The sequence below is a fragment of the Cucurbita pepo genome, chromosome LG02 (genome assembly GCF_002806865.2).
Source record: "Cucurbita pepo subsp. pepo cultivar mu-cu-16 chromosome LG02, ASM280686v2, whole genome shotgun sequence".
In the NCBI taxonomy this organism is placed as follows: Eukaryota; Viridiplantae; Streptophyta; class Magnoliopsida; order Cucurbitales; family Cucurbitaceae; genus Cucurbita; species Cucurbita pepo.
Window position 1 is genome coordinate 8766800 of NC_036639.1, and position 16099 is coordinate 8782898.

Here is a 16099-nt window from a genome sequence, read left to right on the forward strand (position 1 = left end):
TGACTATCTGTATAAAGGATCTTCTTGCACTGCTTCCGGCCTAATTCTTCTAGATAGTCTGTCATCCATATCATCTCCTTTCCAGCTTCAACTATTGCCACGTACTCTGCTTAAGTAGATGAAAGAGCAACGCATTTCTGACGCTTGGACATCCAACTCACTACTGTTCCATCTATAGTGTAGATATATCCAGATGTGCTCTTACTAGAGTCTACATCTCCACTCAGATCAGCATCCACAAAACCTTGCAAAACTACTTTGCCATTGCCATAACAAAGTGAAGTATTGGATGTACCTCTCAGATATCTTAGAAGCCACTTCACAGCTTCCCAATGTTCTTTCCCTGGATTTGCCATGTACTTGCTAACAACAACCATTACATGTGTTATGTCAGGCCTAGTGCAGACCATAGCATACATCAAACTCCCAACTGCAGAAGCGTACGGAACTGATGCCATGTGCTCACGTTCCTCAACTGTCTTGGGAGATTGCCCCTTTGACAATTTAATATGATTTGCCAAGGGGGTAGTCCTGGGTTTAGCGTTATTCATCTTGAATTTGGACAACACCTTCTCAATGTACTGCTCTTGGGATAGATTTAATGTGCCAGCAGATCTATCTCGAGAAATCCTCATCCCAAGGATCTGCTTCGCTGCACCTAAATCTTTCATCTCAAATACTGAAGACAAGCTTGCCTTCAGGTGGTTTATCTCCCTCATACTTGATCCAGCAATTAGTATATCATCCACATACAGGAGTAGAAACACATAAGAATCAGTGTATTTCTTGAGGTAGCAACACTGATCCTTTTCACTTCTGTGGAAACCACTCTTGCTCATGAAGGAGTCAAACTTCTTGTACCATTGTCTCGGTGCTTGTTTCAGTCCATACAAGCTCTTATTGAGCTTACACACCATGTGCTCCTTGCTTGGAGCTGCAAATCCTTCGGGTTGTTGCATATAGATCTCCTCGTCTAGATCTCCATGTAAAAATGCCGTTTTTACATCCATTTGCTCAAGGTGCAAATTCTCCGATGCAACAATACTCAGTAGAATTCGGATAGTAGTTAATTTCACAACTGGAGAAAAGATCTCAGCATAATCAATGCCTTTTCTTTGTGAATATCCTTTAACTACTAACCGAGCCTTAAACCTCCTTCTGCCATCTGGTTCAACCTTGATTTTGAACACCCATTTGTTCAACAGAGTTCTCTTTCCTGTAGGCAACTCAATCAGCACCCACGTATTATTCCTTTCAAGTGAGCTCATCTCATCATCCATGGCTTGCTCCCACTTTGTTGAATCTTCCACTTGTAGGGCCTCATCAAATCGAAACGTCGGATTTCCGAACTTCTCTAGATCCGGGAGTGTGAGGCCTTCACAAACCAAATCAATACCAAAAATGGAGTTAGGGGGAGGAAGAGACTCGAGAATGGAGGAAAAATGAGGGAAAAAAGACGTCGAAACGACGTTAATGAGGAGAGAGAAAAGTTGTCGGAAAAATGCGCAGGCAACCAGGTGAAGAAGACGAAGTCTGACCCGAGGGCCGGATCTTGCAACCCGAACCGAACCCAATCACCTTAGGTCAGCCCAGTACCCAACGGTTCCCGCGACCCAGTCACTTCAGCCCAAAACGCGTAAGCCCAGTTACAGCCCAGCCCACCTGCACTTTTCCTTCAGCCTGGGCCGGCCTGTCACCTCGAACGTCCCGCCACCTGCGAACAACCCAAAATCCGCGAGCGATTCAATAACCTACGCCTCGACCCGAGACCGCTACACACGCGTCGCCCTCTAGTTGTGCCATGTGGCACGTCTGCAGTGCGGCTCCCCTCAGCTCCGGCGGCTTAATCAGCTCGGCAGCGGCTTCTCGGCTCCAGTGGCTTATTCGGCTCGAGAAACCTATTTTCAGCCCGTTTTTCATCGTTTCGACCCTCTCGGACTTGGCTTCGGCCCTGTTTAAGGTAAAATAGATCATTTTAAGATCGTATTTCACAAATTCAAGTTGGAAATTAATTATGTTTGTGAAATACTAACGAAGGAGATGAATGAACCAATAGGAACCAACCACCAATGGAAGCGTAGAACATTCACGAGGAGCTAGGAGCTAACGTTTATATTCTAGGGAGTACTTCGGCTAAGGCATACCAAGTAAGTGGCTTACCCGTCGTAGGTTACGCATTATTTGTTGTATGTTGGCACATGCCTGTGGATTTGCACGTGTGATTAAGTTGTATGCTAGATTATTGTGCTTAAGTACGTAGTCATGTGAACGTGAATGTATGCTATGTATGCTATTTAGTCTGATGTGATGTGTAATGCATGTGACGATATATTGTTCTTGAATGGTTATGGCATGATTGTATGGAATGTTTGAATGTAAACAGCATGAATTGTATGACATGAAATACGGTAAACTGTCTGGAATCATAACCCCGATAGGAATATGTATGAAATGTAAATTGAAAATGAAAATGACATGAAGCATGGAACGTGACAGGGGGTTATGTTCATTAATGATAAATGTAGAAATAGTGGGGACCTCATGCATTATATGTGTTCATGCATCTGTGGAGATACCCCTATCCCATCACGAGGGTGCGGACGCATACATCCAATGGCAGGACAACGATCGTTATGCTTTGCATAACACTGCCATGACGGTTACTAGTTTTAACGGGTCCCGGCATAAGGGGCTCCCAGAGTATGCCCACCGAATAAGGAAAGTGGCCTAGTGTTGTGCGAACTAGCTAGTGAGCCCATACTCGCACGTATGGGCTGTGTGTAGAGTATATGGTACACGTCCACAATTACCCGTTAGGACAGCACCGTAGGGGAAACGAAACAAAACGAAAGATAGGTCCCATCATTTCATTGCATGTGATTGTTGCATAACCCTGATAGGGTGTCACTTACTGAGTATTCTAGAAATACTCAAGCCTCGTGCTACTTTACTTTTTCAGATAAGGGCAAAGCACCCATGTGACATCGACGGCGGCATTGTACACCTCGAGACCGTGGCACATGCATAGGGCAGTTATTTTTCCATTTCATAGTCTAGGTTGAATTCGGTTTGCATCATTAGTATAGGTTAGTATAGGTTGAATTGTATTTGCATAATAAACCATAGGGTAGTATAAGACATTACTTCAGTTTCGTTCCTTTTCCTTTATTTCAATAATGTTCTTTTCCTTTCTTTCCCTTGTAATCATTTTCTCTTTCACGAGGTAATAAAAGACGAGTGTAAGTCGCATTTATGAACAGCGCCCATTTAATGTAAATTATGCATTTCAAGGTATAGTAATGATCTTAGATTAAATAGGTAAAATTTAGGGTCGCTACACCTGGTACAACAAGAAGCCAGTGGTACACCATCTCCGAGTATTCGGTTGCGTTGCATACATGAAGGTAGCGCGTCCCCACCTCGCCAAGCTCAATCCCAGGGGGTTGAAAGTCGTCTTCATCGGCTACGAACCCGGGAGAAAGGCGTACAGACTCTATGATCCTGCGAGGAGGCGAGCTCACATGTCTCGCGACGTCATCTTCGACAAAAGCACCTTCTGGCAATGGAACGACGTGATCAAGGCAGACCACAACCCAAATTAATTCACGATGGAGTACCTCGTCACCGAGCCGCAAGAAGGAGGAGCCCAGCATCAGGAACCGTCACCACCGCCAGCAGCTGCACCCCCTGAACCAATGGAGTTCGCAACACCACGGACTGCGGATTCGAGGCTGGATGCCGATCACAATGATGATTTGGTGACCAGGTACCGGAGGATGGAAGACCTAGTCTAGCGCCGCGCGAACTCGAACAAGAGGTGGCCGAACTGCATGCCATCAGCGTAGATGAACCGAACACCTTCACCGAAGTAGAAAGGAACCCGTGCTGGCTGAAGGCAATGTAGGAGGAGATGACATCCATCACCGAGAACCAGACGTGGAGTCTAGAGGATATGCCGCTGGGACACCGAGCCATAGGGCTCAAATGGGTCTTCAAACTGAAGCGCAACGAAAAGGGAGAAATTGTGAAGCACAAGGCCCGTCTGGTTGCAAAGGGCTACGTCCAGAAGTAAGGTGTGGACTTCAAAGAGGTATTTGCGCCGGTGGCATGGTTAGAATCCATCCGCTTTTTGCTGGCAATCGCAACACATTGCTCTTGGGAGGTCCACCACATGGACGTGAAGTCCGGTTTTCTTAACAGAGAGCTGAAGGAGACCGTCTACGTCTGACAACCACCTGGCTTCCTAGACAACGACAACCCCGGTAAGATATTGCGCCTACACAAGGCACTCTACGGGCTTCGACAAGCACCACAAGCCTGGAACGTGAAGCTCGACAGTACCCAACTGTCACTGAAGTTCAAGCGCTGTGCCTCTGAGCATGACATGTACATGCACGGCCACGACGAGTAGTGACTGATTGTGGGAGTGTACGATGACGACCTCATAATCACATGAGGCGACATGGAAGTCCTTGGAAGATTCAAGAGGGAGATGTCAAAGAACTTCAAGATGAGCGATCTCGGCGTACTCAGCTACTACCTCGACATCGAAGTGCAACAGAGTACTGCCGGCATCACCATCTGTCAAAGTGCGTACGCAATGAAGCTATTGGATACTGCTGGGCTAGCAGACAGCAACCCTACAAGGACGCCAATGGAGGCCCTACTCCAGCTAAGGAAGGCCGGCACTACGACGGCAGTCGACTCCACCAATTACCACAGCATTGTCGGGAGTCTGCGCTATCTGGTAAACACTCGCCCTGATCTTGCGTATTCCATTGGATACGTGAGTAGATTTATGGAAGCAACTAGGGAGGAGCATCTAGTGGCTGTCAAGCGTATCCTGCGCTATGTAGCCGAAACCAGAGGCTGTAAGATACTGTGTAGGGAGAGGAAAGGAGAAGCTTGAGCTGGTCGGCTACAGTGATAGTGACATGGCCGGTGACGGTTGATGATCGTAAGAGCACCAGCGGGATGATTTACTTCCTCTAAGGCGGCGCAATCTGCTGGCAATCAACTAAGCAAAAGGTAGTTGCTTTATCTTCTTGCGAAGCAGCGTACATTGCCGCTTCGACGGCAGCAACACAGAGGGTCTGGCTTGCGCGACTGATGGAGGAATTCATCGGAAAAGAAGTCGATCCACCAATGCTTTATGTGGACAACAAAGCTACGATCTCCCTGATCAAAAATCCGATTTTGCACGACAAAAGCAAGCACATAGAGATCAGGTTCCATTACATTCGGGAGTGTGCAGTTCGGGGGTTTATCAAGATTGACTTCATCCAAACAGAGGAACAACTTGGAGACATCTTCACCAAGTCTCTGGCACGGGTAAGATTTAAGGAACTACGTTCAAAGATCGGAGTTCAAATAATAAGGTAGATATACCACAGGTTTTAGGAGGAGATTGTTAGAGAAAAGCCTGAGGTTTCCTTATTTAGTTTACACGTTTTAATTAGTTGATTGAATATCTTGACCTTGACAAACAGGTGGAATGGATTACCAAATTTTTAGTAGGCCATCTTGAAGGAAGTGACACAGATTTAGTTGGCCACTCTTTGGGACATTTTTAGCATAAGTTTAATTATTTAAATAGGTGAATCTGTTGAGAAATAAAACATCACATCTTCTTAATTTAAGCAAACTCAAATTGCAATTCTCTCTCTCTTTGTTATTTTTAGGGCGTTTTTATTTTTTTCCATCAACTTTCTTCTCTTCCGGTCAAACGATTTCCTATCACACCAATTATGAAAAAGGATTTCCTTTGCCGATTGTCAAAAAACAACATATTGGAATCTTGAGGGCTCTTTCCAAGAACGGTAAAAAAGTGAACGGCCTATTTTGAACGCTCATATTTCAGTCTATGTTGAAGTAAAATTCAAGAAAAAAATATCAGGATGTAGTTTGAATTACGATCTATAACTTTGCTGAAGAAACTTATCGATTTGGATCCTAGATTAAAAGATATGAAAAAGAGAAAAGCGATAGAAACTTATCGAAAATCGGATTGTGTTTTGCACAGTAGGAGAGAAAAAAGAAATATCCAGCGAGCCAAGTGTCAACTGGCAACAGGGCCTCTGTGTGTACGCACGCTGAGTGGAACAACGCATCAGTGGTGGAGTGATGTGGCTCCATCTATCTTGTGACACAAGGCCTGATCCGAGCCACAAACCCGCGTACCGACCAACTTTGATCCGCGACCCACCAAATCAGCCAACCCTGGTCCAACCCGACCGATCGAACCATGCGTGCCACATGTCACGGTCCTACTTTTTTTACCGCGCGGCATTGTGATCTTGACACGCTCACGACCAGCCTTAAGGGGAATTAAGCCCCATATATACTTTTCGCCCTAGCTTTGTGGCTTCACCGGATCCTAAGCGAGATTCGTCTTCGTCAATCAAACATTGCTTGTGCAGAATCCAAGCTTGTTTGACCACACACATTGCCTGCGCGTGCATGTTCAATCATCTGCGACACAACCGACTAGCCTCTACACTAGGTCAGGTCATTCGGCTCGACTTTGCCTCTACTCAGGGCCAAGATCTCTCAATGCAGCATCACGTCTCATCTCGTCATCTCGATTCCCATCGACATGGTCCATACATCTTGACATCATCCCGAGTCTTAGGGTGTCTTCGGCCATTACAACTTGCTCGCTCATGCCATCGAGAATGGGCTCGTGTGTCATTCATCTCATCGAAACGTCTCGAACATCTGTCCATCTGGATTCTATCGAGGCACTAGCCCTCCCGTGCCAGTGCCATGTCATTTACGTATACCATATCGAGTAGCAGATCCAGTATGCGAGGGCCCTCATCTCGGGCGCAATATCGGCACCCCCGTGCCGCCTGGTACTGTCCTTGAAAAATATATTTCAAAGAAAGTCACCTTTGACACTCGTCTCGGCACACTCACCCACAGTGACACAAGTATGTGTCACAGGATAGTTCATTGAGGCCACAGGCCAGGGGGGGGTGGAGAGTTGACACCATGGTACCCGTATAGTACATTTTAAGCCATTTTTAATCCATCAAGCATAGACATGATTTTGGCAAACGGTCATATGGTGCCAGGCAGTGTCCGATTGACACCAAATTTGGCGAGCATTCATATTTCGTATGGACAGACTTAACTCCAGAATCGTATGCTCAAATTCCTTCCGGAACCTCGACTTTTGAGGTTAAGACTAGGACCCTACCCGGCCCTTCAACAAGCCTATTTTTGCCCCTCTTGTCTATTTGATGTCTCTATCATGCTTATGTCTCAACTTGTCTTCAATGCCCACTTTGTGTGGTGTATTAGATGATGCACCATCCTCCCTGGTCGCATCATGGCACTCGTCTAGGCCCTCGTGTGGTCGAATGGGCGCCACTTGAGGGTCGTCGCTTCTCTTGTCGCAACGTGAGGGTCACAACCTACTTTCTTCTACTTAGGTTGTGATATCACGCGTCAACGTAAGGAAATTCGGGATTTCAATGTGCACCTCCGTATCCGAACCCATGCACTCATCAGCAGCTGACCAATTCGGCAAGCCATGTGGCAGCTCCAGAACGCGCATCCTCTTCCCTAAAGCGCGTCCGTACGCGCGAGTGGCCTTGCGCATGGAGTGTCTCTCCGGCATGTGCTATGTGCATGAGGGTCATTTTTTGTCCCGTTCGACTTCTGTTTTCGCACTTTTCATCTTGATTCCAACTCTAACCATTTTTATGTGAATTAGGGCCTAATTGAGAAAAATCAATATTTTCGAACACCCTATTTGCATAAAAATTCTAAGCAAAAGGGCACGCGTCAACCATGTAAGTCACCGTATGAATTTTTAGGAAGCAATACTTGTAGGGATCCCTTGGAATGCATGCATGCTAGTATATTTAACTAAGGTGGTAGCTTACCATGAATGAATTTAGGTAATTTGAATATTATGAGTATGGATGTGATATGAGAAGCATTATGAGAATTATCTAAGTGTATGTGTATAATTCATTATGAAAGGAGGATGAGAATTTGTGAACTTTGCACTCTGGGAGATTGATGAATGTTATTGCCTTATTAAACATGTATGTGTTATTTTGGATGAATTATGTATGATGATACTAGATGATGGTTGTGTGCACACTCAGTTATTTTCCATGACTCATTATGATGATAAAGTGTAGGGATTTAGGGTTAGAGTGACAAGTCATTGAGTCTAGACCTAACCTTTCCCTAGGAACCTAAGAGACCACCACAACAAATGAACCATCTTAGGAGTGTTTTTAGACTGCTAGTTGTGTGAACGGAATTTTATAGCTTCGTGGGTGACTAGGGGTTCCTGATCAGTACCCACTACTCCTAGCTGTTTTTCATGGGAAACGGGAGCCCACGTCGTACAACCCATTAGCTGCATAGGATAAGGGGGGGTAGCCCTTTTGAGATGAGGGGGGCTACTGTGGACCTAAATGGTTGCAGCTCACCCCTAGATACCAAGTAGTCTCATAAACCATGCATGAGGTAGCTCCTCGTAGGTCACAAGTCATTCACAGCTTGACATAAGAAACTCCTAGGGTTTAAATGAAAGGACGGAGAACTAGAATATCCACAGGAGGATAAGACCAAAACTAGATGTCCTAGAGCCAATGAGAAGTCCGTGAGAATCTATGAAGCCTAGGGTGCTATTAAAGCCTACAAGTAAGTGGCTTACTAAGTATAATTTTTATACTCATCCCCGTTTTCCTATCTATTTTTAGGTGTTCGCTGACTGTCGATCGAGGTAGAGGAGCGTTCGAAAGTTGTGCGGTCCAAAAAAGAATTGTTGCAAGGGTGCAATTACGTTTGAGAATAAATATTTCTAGAGAATTTAACAAATGAATGATGGAAATTGGATAAATGGTTTGCTTGTTGGGCAGTAAAATTAGAGAGAGAAGTAGAAGAAATTGGATGAGAAGTGTCGAGAAGAAGCAGGAGAATCCTCGATGTTTTTGTTCCAATAAAATCCTGAAGCTTCCACACCATCTTCACGAACTCTCCAGAACCCAGAAGAACAATGCCCAAATACATTCCACTTATAAAGTACTCTTCATCATCCCCCGACTTCACCCATCCACCAAAAATGGAACCATCCAAAGCAAAGAACTGCGTACTTTTCATCTTCACTCTTCAGAGTGGACTGGAAGGAGACGCCGGAGAGGCACGTGATCATGCTGGATGTGCCTGGGCTTAGCAAGGGCGAGCTGAACATCGAGTTGGACGACGAAAACAGGGTTATCAAAGTGATGGGAGAGAGGAAAAGGGAGGAGCAATGTTAAGAATGAGATAGAAAATAGAATTGGGAAGGTCTATATTATCATTGATATTGATATCTTTAAATAGGATACAAGCTAGTACAAATGAGGAAAATATAAAATAATTAAATACTGAGAATAAAATAAAATATACGGTAAATCAAATCATAAATAAAGAATATTAAATCATAAATAAAGAATATTAAGATATAATATCTAAGATATATTCTATAAATAATATATACTCTAGATATTATATCCAATTCTCCCCCTCAAGTTGGAGAGTGTATGTCAATCACACCCAACTTGTCTTTCAAAAAATCAAATTGATGTCTTCCCAAAGCTTTAGTGAAAATATCTGTCAATTGCATTTTAGTCGAAACATAACACGGTTTGATGATTCCAGCTTGTAATTTTTCTCGAACTATATGACAATCTATTTCAATGTGTTTCGTACGTTCGTGAAAAACTGGATTGGCTGCTATGTGTAATGCTGCTTGATTATCACAGTACAATAATGTTGGTTCGGACAGTGAAACTTTCAAGTCTTGGATAATGTATCTTAACCAAGTTAACTCTAAACAAGTATTTGCTATAGCTCGATACTCGGCTTCTACTGATAATCTAGATACATTGGTTTGTTTTTTTGACTTTCAAGAAATAATTGAATTTTCAAGGAAAATGCAGAACCCAGAAATAGACCGTCTGGAAGTTCGACAACCACCCCAGTCTGAATCGCAATATGTTTGTAATCTCAAGTTATTTTCAGATGGTAGTAGAAGTCCTTGACCAGGAGTACCTTTGATGTATCTCAGAACTCGAAGAGCTGCCTCCCAATGTGGTTTTCTTGGTTCATGCATAAATTGACTAAGCATACGAATTGAATACACTATGTCAGGCCTAGTAATGGTTAAATATATTAATCTGCCAACCAACCGTCTGTATTTACTTGGATCATTCAACTTTTCTCCTTCTGTTGAAGAAAGTTTTAGATTTTGCTCCATAGGAAATTTTTCTAGACGTGCTCCTGTAAGACCTGTGTCTTGAAGATTGTTTAGAGCATACTTCCTTTGAGACATAAAAATTCATTTTCTAGACCTAGGAAATATTTCAAATTCCCTAACTCTTTGATAAGAAATTTTTCGAGTAAACTAGTCTTGAGATGTTGAATTTCTTTGAGATCATTGTCTGTCAACATAATATCATTTACATAGATAAGAGCTGCAGTGAAAGAAGTACCTTTACTCTTAGTAAATAAAGAGTAATCTGCTTTGGACTGAGTGTAGCATGCATTTTGAATAGTGGTAGAGAATATGGAGAACCAATTGCGAGAAGCCTGTTTTAAACCATAAAGAGATTTATGGAGCCGACATACTGTATTCTCCCCCTGTCGGCGAATACCTGGTGGTAAAGACATATAGACTTCCTCGTCTAGATTACCATGGAGAAAGGCATTTTGAACATCCAATTGACGAGTGAACTATTTTCGAGCAGTGGCAATAGTGAGTAAGCAACGAACTATAGTAAGTTTCGCTGTAGGATAAAATGTCTCTTTGTAATCAAAACCTTCAACCTGAGTGTATCCCTTTGCTACAAGTCGAGCTTTATAACGTTCAACAGAACCATCAGAGTTGTGTTTAATCTTGTACACCCAACGACAGCCAATAGGTTCATGGCCAGGTGGTAGAGGAACGAGAGACCAAGTATGATTACGTTCCAAAGCTGCAATTTCATTATTCATAGCATGCTGCCATAATGGATTGCCAACTGCCTCATCATAGGTTTTAGGTTCTATCGGGCTGTAATAAGAGCTAGAAAAGCACGTTGAGTAGGAGAAAAACGAGAGAATGAAAGGTAATGATGAAGGGGATACCTGGTGCCAGTGTTGGGACTTGAGCTAGAGGTTAAATGATTGGCTCCAGAAGACATCTCATAATCATTATAATAAGCTGGAGGTTGTTTGGTACGAGTAGAACGTCGGAGTGGAACTGATGTATCAAGTGGGATAAGATTAGATTTAGTGGGTGAATCTGGTGAATCTGGAACTGATGAATTTGGAGAAGGAATAGGAGGTGGAGGAGATGACGAAGGGATAGAAGGATCATAATGGATGTTTGAGTAGGGTGGATTATGAAATGGTAAAATGGGAGTTGAATGAGCTAATGTCAAAGTTTGTGAAGCTGATGAAAAAGGAAAATCATCTTCACAAAATTTAACATCACGACTAATAAAGAATTTTTTAGACTGCATGTCATACAACTTGTAACCTTTGTGACCACAAGGATATCCTATGAAAACACAAGGAATTGCCTGAGGTTCAAATTTTTTCTTAGGATGTACTACAGTTGCATAACACTTACAACCAAAAACTTTAAGATGGTGAAATGTAGGTGGTCGTTTGTAGAGTGCTTCAAAGAGTGTCTTGTTAGATAACAATGGTGATGGTGTTCTATTTATAAGATAAACAGCCGTTAAAATGCATTCTCCCCAAAAATTAAGTGGAACCTGTGACTGAAAAAGAAGAGACCTAGCTACATTTAGGATATGACGATGCTTACGTTCTACGACTCCATTTTGTTGTGGAGTATAGACACAAGTGCACTGAAATTCAATGCCACAAGAAGTAAAAAATGGTTGCAAAGATAGGAACTCAGTCCCATTGTCTGATCTAACTATCTTGATAGTAGTATGAAATTGAGTTTGAACGAATTTAACAAAGTTCATTAACAAATGATGTACTTCTGACTTATGTTGCATTAAAAAAACCCAAGTACATCGAGTAAAATCATCAACAATAGTGAGAAAAAAACGCAAACCAGAATGGGTAGGAATTTTATGTGGTCCCCAAACATCACAATGTATCAGATCAAAAGCAGAATGGGTTGTTATTGAACTTCTTGGGAAAGACAACCTAGTTTGTTTTGCTAACGGGCAGATACTACAATTATGAGAATAACTCGCATTATTAAGATGCAATTGATCAGCTAGAAATTTAAAACGAGAAAAGGAAGGATGACCTAGGCGTAAATGCCACAAATCAGATGACTGAGATACTTGATGAGCTGAAGATTTGATTGGAGATGAAGAAATATGATAGAGACCTCCAAATTGTTTACCCGAGCCAATCATCTTCCCCGTAGCCAAGTCCTGCATAACACAAGAATCAGGATAAAAGGTCACATAACATTTCAAGTCATTGGTAAGTTTGCTGATGGACATTAGGTTTAAGTTGAATGAATGCACACATAAAACATTGTTTAATTTAAGGTTAGAATTAAAAGAAACATTGTCGGTATGTGACACATGTGTTGTCCCTCCATTAGGCAAATTTATTGTAGATATGGTGGTAGCCTTTGGTTCAGTCATAACAGAAGCTTTGGATACTATATGATCTGTAGCTTCACTATCGAGAATCCATGGATTAGAACTCGTAGAGTTAATAGATAATGCAGATACTGGAAACAAACCTGCAACATTGATGTTATTATCAGAATTACCAAAAGGACGATGATTGAGTGCAGATAAGGTTTGTACAATCTGTTGTAATTGCAAGAAGAAAAATTTGGGATGGAATTAGGTGACTGTTCTTCTGTATTCAACTGAAAAATATCGGCCATATTTGCAGATGATCGATATCCTTGATTGTTGTGTTGATTGATTTGTACTGCCCTTCTAGAATTATTTTTCTGTTGACATCGATATTCTATGTCCCCTTCTATCACAAAGTTTACAGTGAAACTTAAGGAATCGACACTCATCAATTGTATGACCACTTTTATTGCAGTGTTCACATGATTTATCCTTCGCGAGTTTTGAATATGTTGTTTTCTTCTGCACTGCTGATGCAATCGAGAAATTCTCAGTAGGTTCAGAAGTCACCTGACGCTGCATCTCTTCTTGTACAAGTAATGAATAGGCTTGCCTCACATTAGGTAATGGAGTCATCATCAATATGTTGGATCTCACCGTTTTATAAGATTCATTGAGTCCCATGAGTAGTTGCATCAACTTGTTTTCTTCGCGTTGATCAATATGTATTTGACGTTGATTACAGGTAAATGGTGTGCGGTATGCTTCCAATTCATCCCAGAGTGCTTTGAGCTTGGTGAAATATACTGACAGTGCCATGGTTCCCTGCGACATCATTCCTATAGACCTTTGTATCTGAAAAATTGCTGGACCATTCTTTTGTGAGAATTGATCGTGAAGATCAACCCACACTTGACGAGCTGTCTTGGCGTAAATAATACCCTCAGCGATATCTGCTTCAACTGAATGAGTTAACCAAGATATTATCATACTGTTGCACTGATTCCATAGTTCAAATTCGATTGAATTTGCATCTTGAGATGGTTCTTCAATTGTGCCATCAATGAAGCCAATTTTCTTTTTGGCAATTAGAGCATCCATAACTGATTTACTCCATGATTGATAATTTGTTCCATTTAATTTGATTGAAACAATTGAATATCCTAGCTGATCAGAGTGGTGAATATAATAAGGATGTGTTGAATCAACATCCGAATTTTTGAAGCTGGATCTGGCTGATTCCGCCATAGAGAAAATTTTGATATTTAAGAATACCAAGATCGGTGCTCTGATATTGGGGAGGTCTATATTATCATTGATATTGATATCCTTTAAATAGGATACAAACTAGTACAAATGAGAAAAATATAAAATAATTAAATATTGAGAGTAAAATAAAATATACGGTAAATCAAATAATAAATAAAGAATATTAAGATATATTCTATAAATAATATATACTCTAGATATTATATTCAATAAGCAAAAACAGAGCGATCACTAGCACCGAATCGAGAGAAGTTATGGGAAATTCTGGAGGCAGTTTCGGCTGCCCAGAAATGCGGATATGGAGTCTGTTAGAGCTCGGCTGGAAAATGGGGTTCTCACGGTGACGTTGTCCAAGGTCTCCCCGAAGAAGGTTAAGGATCCCAAAGTGGTCGGCATTGAAGAACCGCGAGCGGAGCTGAACAAGTCGGGCGAAGCCAAGCAGGAGCTTTGACAAACCAATTTTCTTTTCTTCAGTTATGTGTGATGTTTTGAGTTGAAAGTGATGTATGTGTAAACAAAGAAGCACGTTTGAGTTGTGTTGAGTAATTAAGAACATCATCTTTGGGAAAGGAAAATAATGGCATCTGCAGTGGTGAATCAAAAATGGTTTAATGTTCCTTGGTAGGCGACACGTGTCAAGAAAGGTGGAGGCGAACACATCAGACATTACACTAGGACACGTGTCGAACAGAGTGGAAGGTCTGGCGCTAGTACAGACACGTGTCAACAAATGAAAAATTGAAGGAATTCCAGCACGCGCCTCTGGATTTGAACACATGCCCTTAGAGTCAAAATATCCAACCATCTTGCGACACGTGGTCCACCCCAGAGTGCGCGTGGATCACCTCCTATCTGCTCATGAGGAGCGTGAGGTGGTTTTTCTTGCCCATTTCGGCTCCTATTCAATTGTTTTTTTTATTGTGACTTGAATTAGAACGCCGAAAGTTAGCTTGGGAAGACACGCATCATCCATGTAAGTAGTCAATTAGATTTTTTCAAGCAATACTTGTAGGGAACACTAAGACGCGCTAGCATGCCTTAGATGGTTAGAATATGCATGATTAGAACTTTAGAAGGACGATTTGGATGAGATGCTAGGTTAATTATAATAAATTACTAAAATGCTCCTAGAATGAGAATTTAAGTGGCATGTTTGTTGTGTAAAGAAAGGAGGATGAGTGATTTAGATTATGTTTATCTATGCTTCGAGTGACTGATTGATGTTATCTTTGAATTTGCATGAATGTTTAGATTATGTTTTCTATATTTTAGGTTATTGATAGGAATAACTCCTTATCAAAGCATGCATGAATGAACCAAGTTAAGACTAAGGCGCTAGAGCTAGAGCGATTTTTACGTTCACCTAAGTTGATACTTTTTCAGTAGACCAAGCAACCTAGGATCGCCACCTGTAACAAGAGGTCTATACCTGAGTGCACCCAGAGACTGAATTAGTCCCGAGAAGCTAACCTCGAACATTCTAGGAATGTCATATGAGATTTAAACCACCTAGACGCCTCTAGGAACCTAGTAAACATTTATGGTACTTAATAAAAATTTAAAAGAACTTACGAGATCATGAGCAACATGGATGATATCAATTTGAGGAGTTATTATTGTGTGTAAAAGCATGTCAAGAGCTGTAAACCAGCCTCGAGAGGGGACAAGATACTGCAAAAATAGTTGACTTAAGGAGCTACTATCGTGTAGAAGCGAGTCTAGAGCTCGTAAACCATTCGTGAGGGGGGATGAGGGACTACATAAGTAGTTAACTTAAGGAGCTACTGTTGTGTGTAGAAGCAGGTCCATAGCCTGAAACCAACCTCAAGAGGGGATGAGAGGCTGCATAAATAGTTTAGCTAATGATAGGTACCGTTATTGTGTGTTAAAACAATCTGGAATTCCTTAAAAGTAGGCTTGAACTTCTTAGAGGCGAGGGAAATGTTAGGATCGATACCAGTTGTTAGGATCGCACAACAACGCACACGCTCGATCTAGATGAACACAAAGAAAAAGGATAGAGAAAAGTTGCAAGGAGAACTCTGGCTAAAAGGATTTTGTATTGATGACTTCAGGTATGTACAACAAGAGAGAGAGAGTACAGAGAATAGAAAAGTACGTTTTCAAAGAGCTCTACCGAACCAAATATATATATGGTATAGTTTACTATATATAGCTTTACCAGATTTAGCCATCTACTATATATAGCTATTTACCATATATAGCTTTACCGGATATAGCTTTACCATATATAGCTTTAC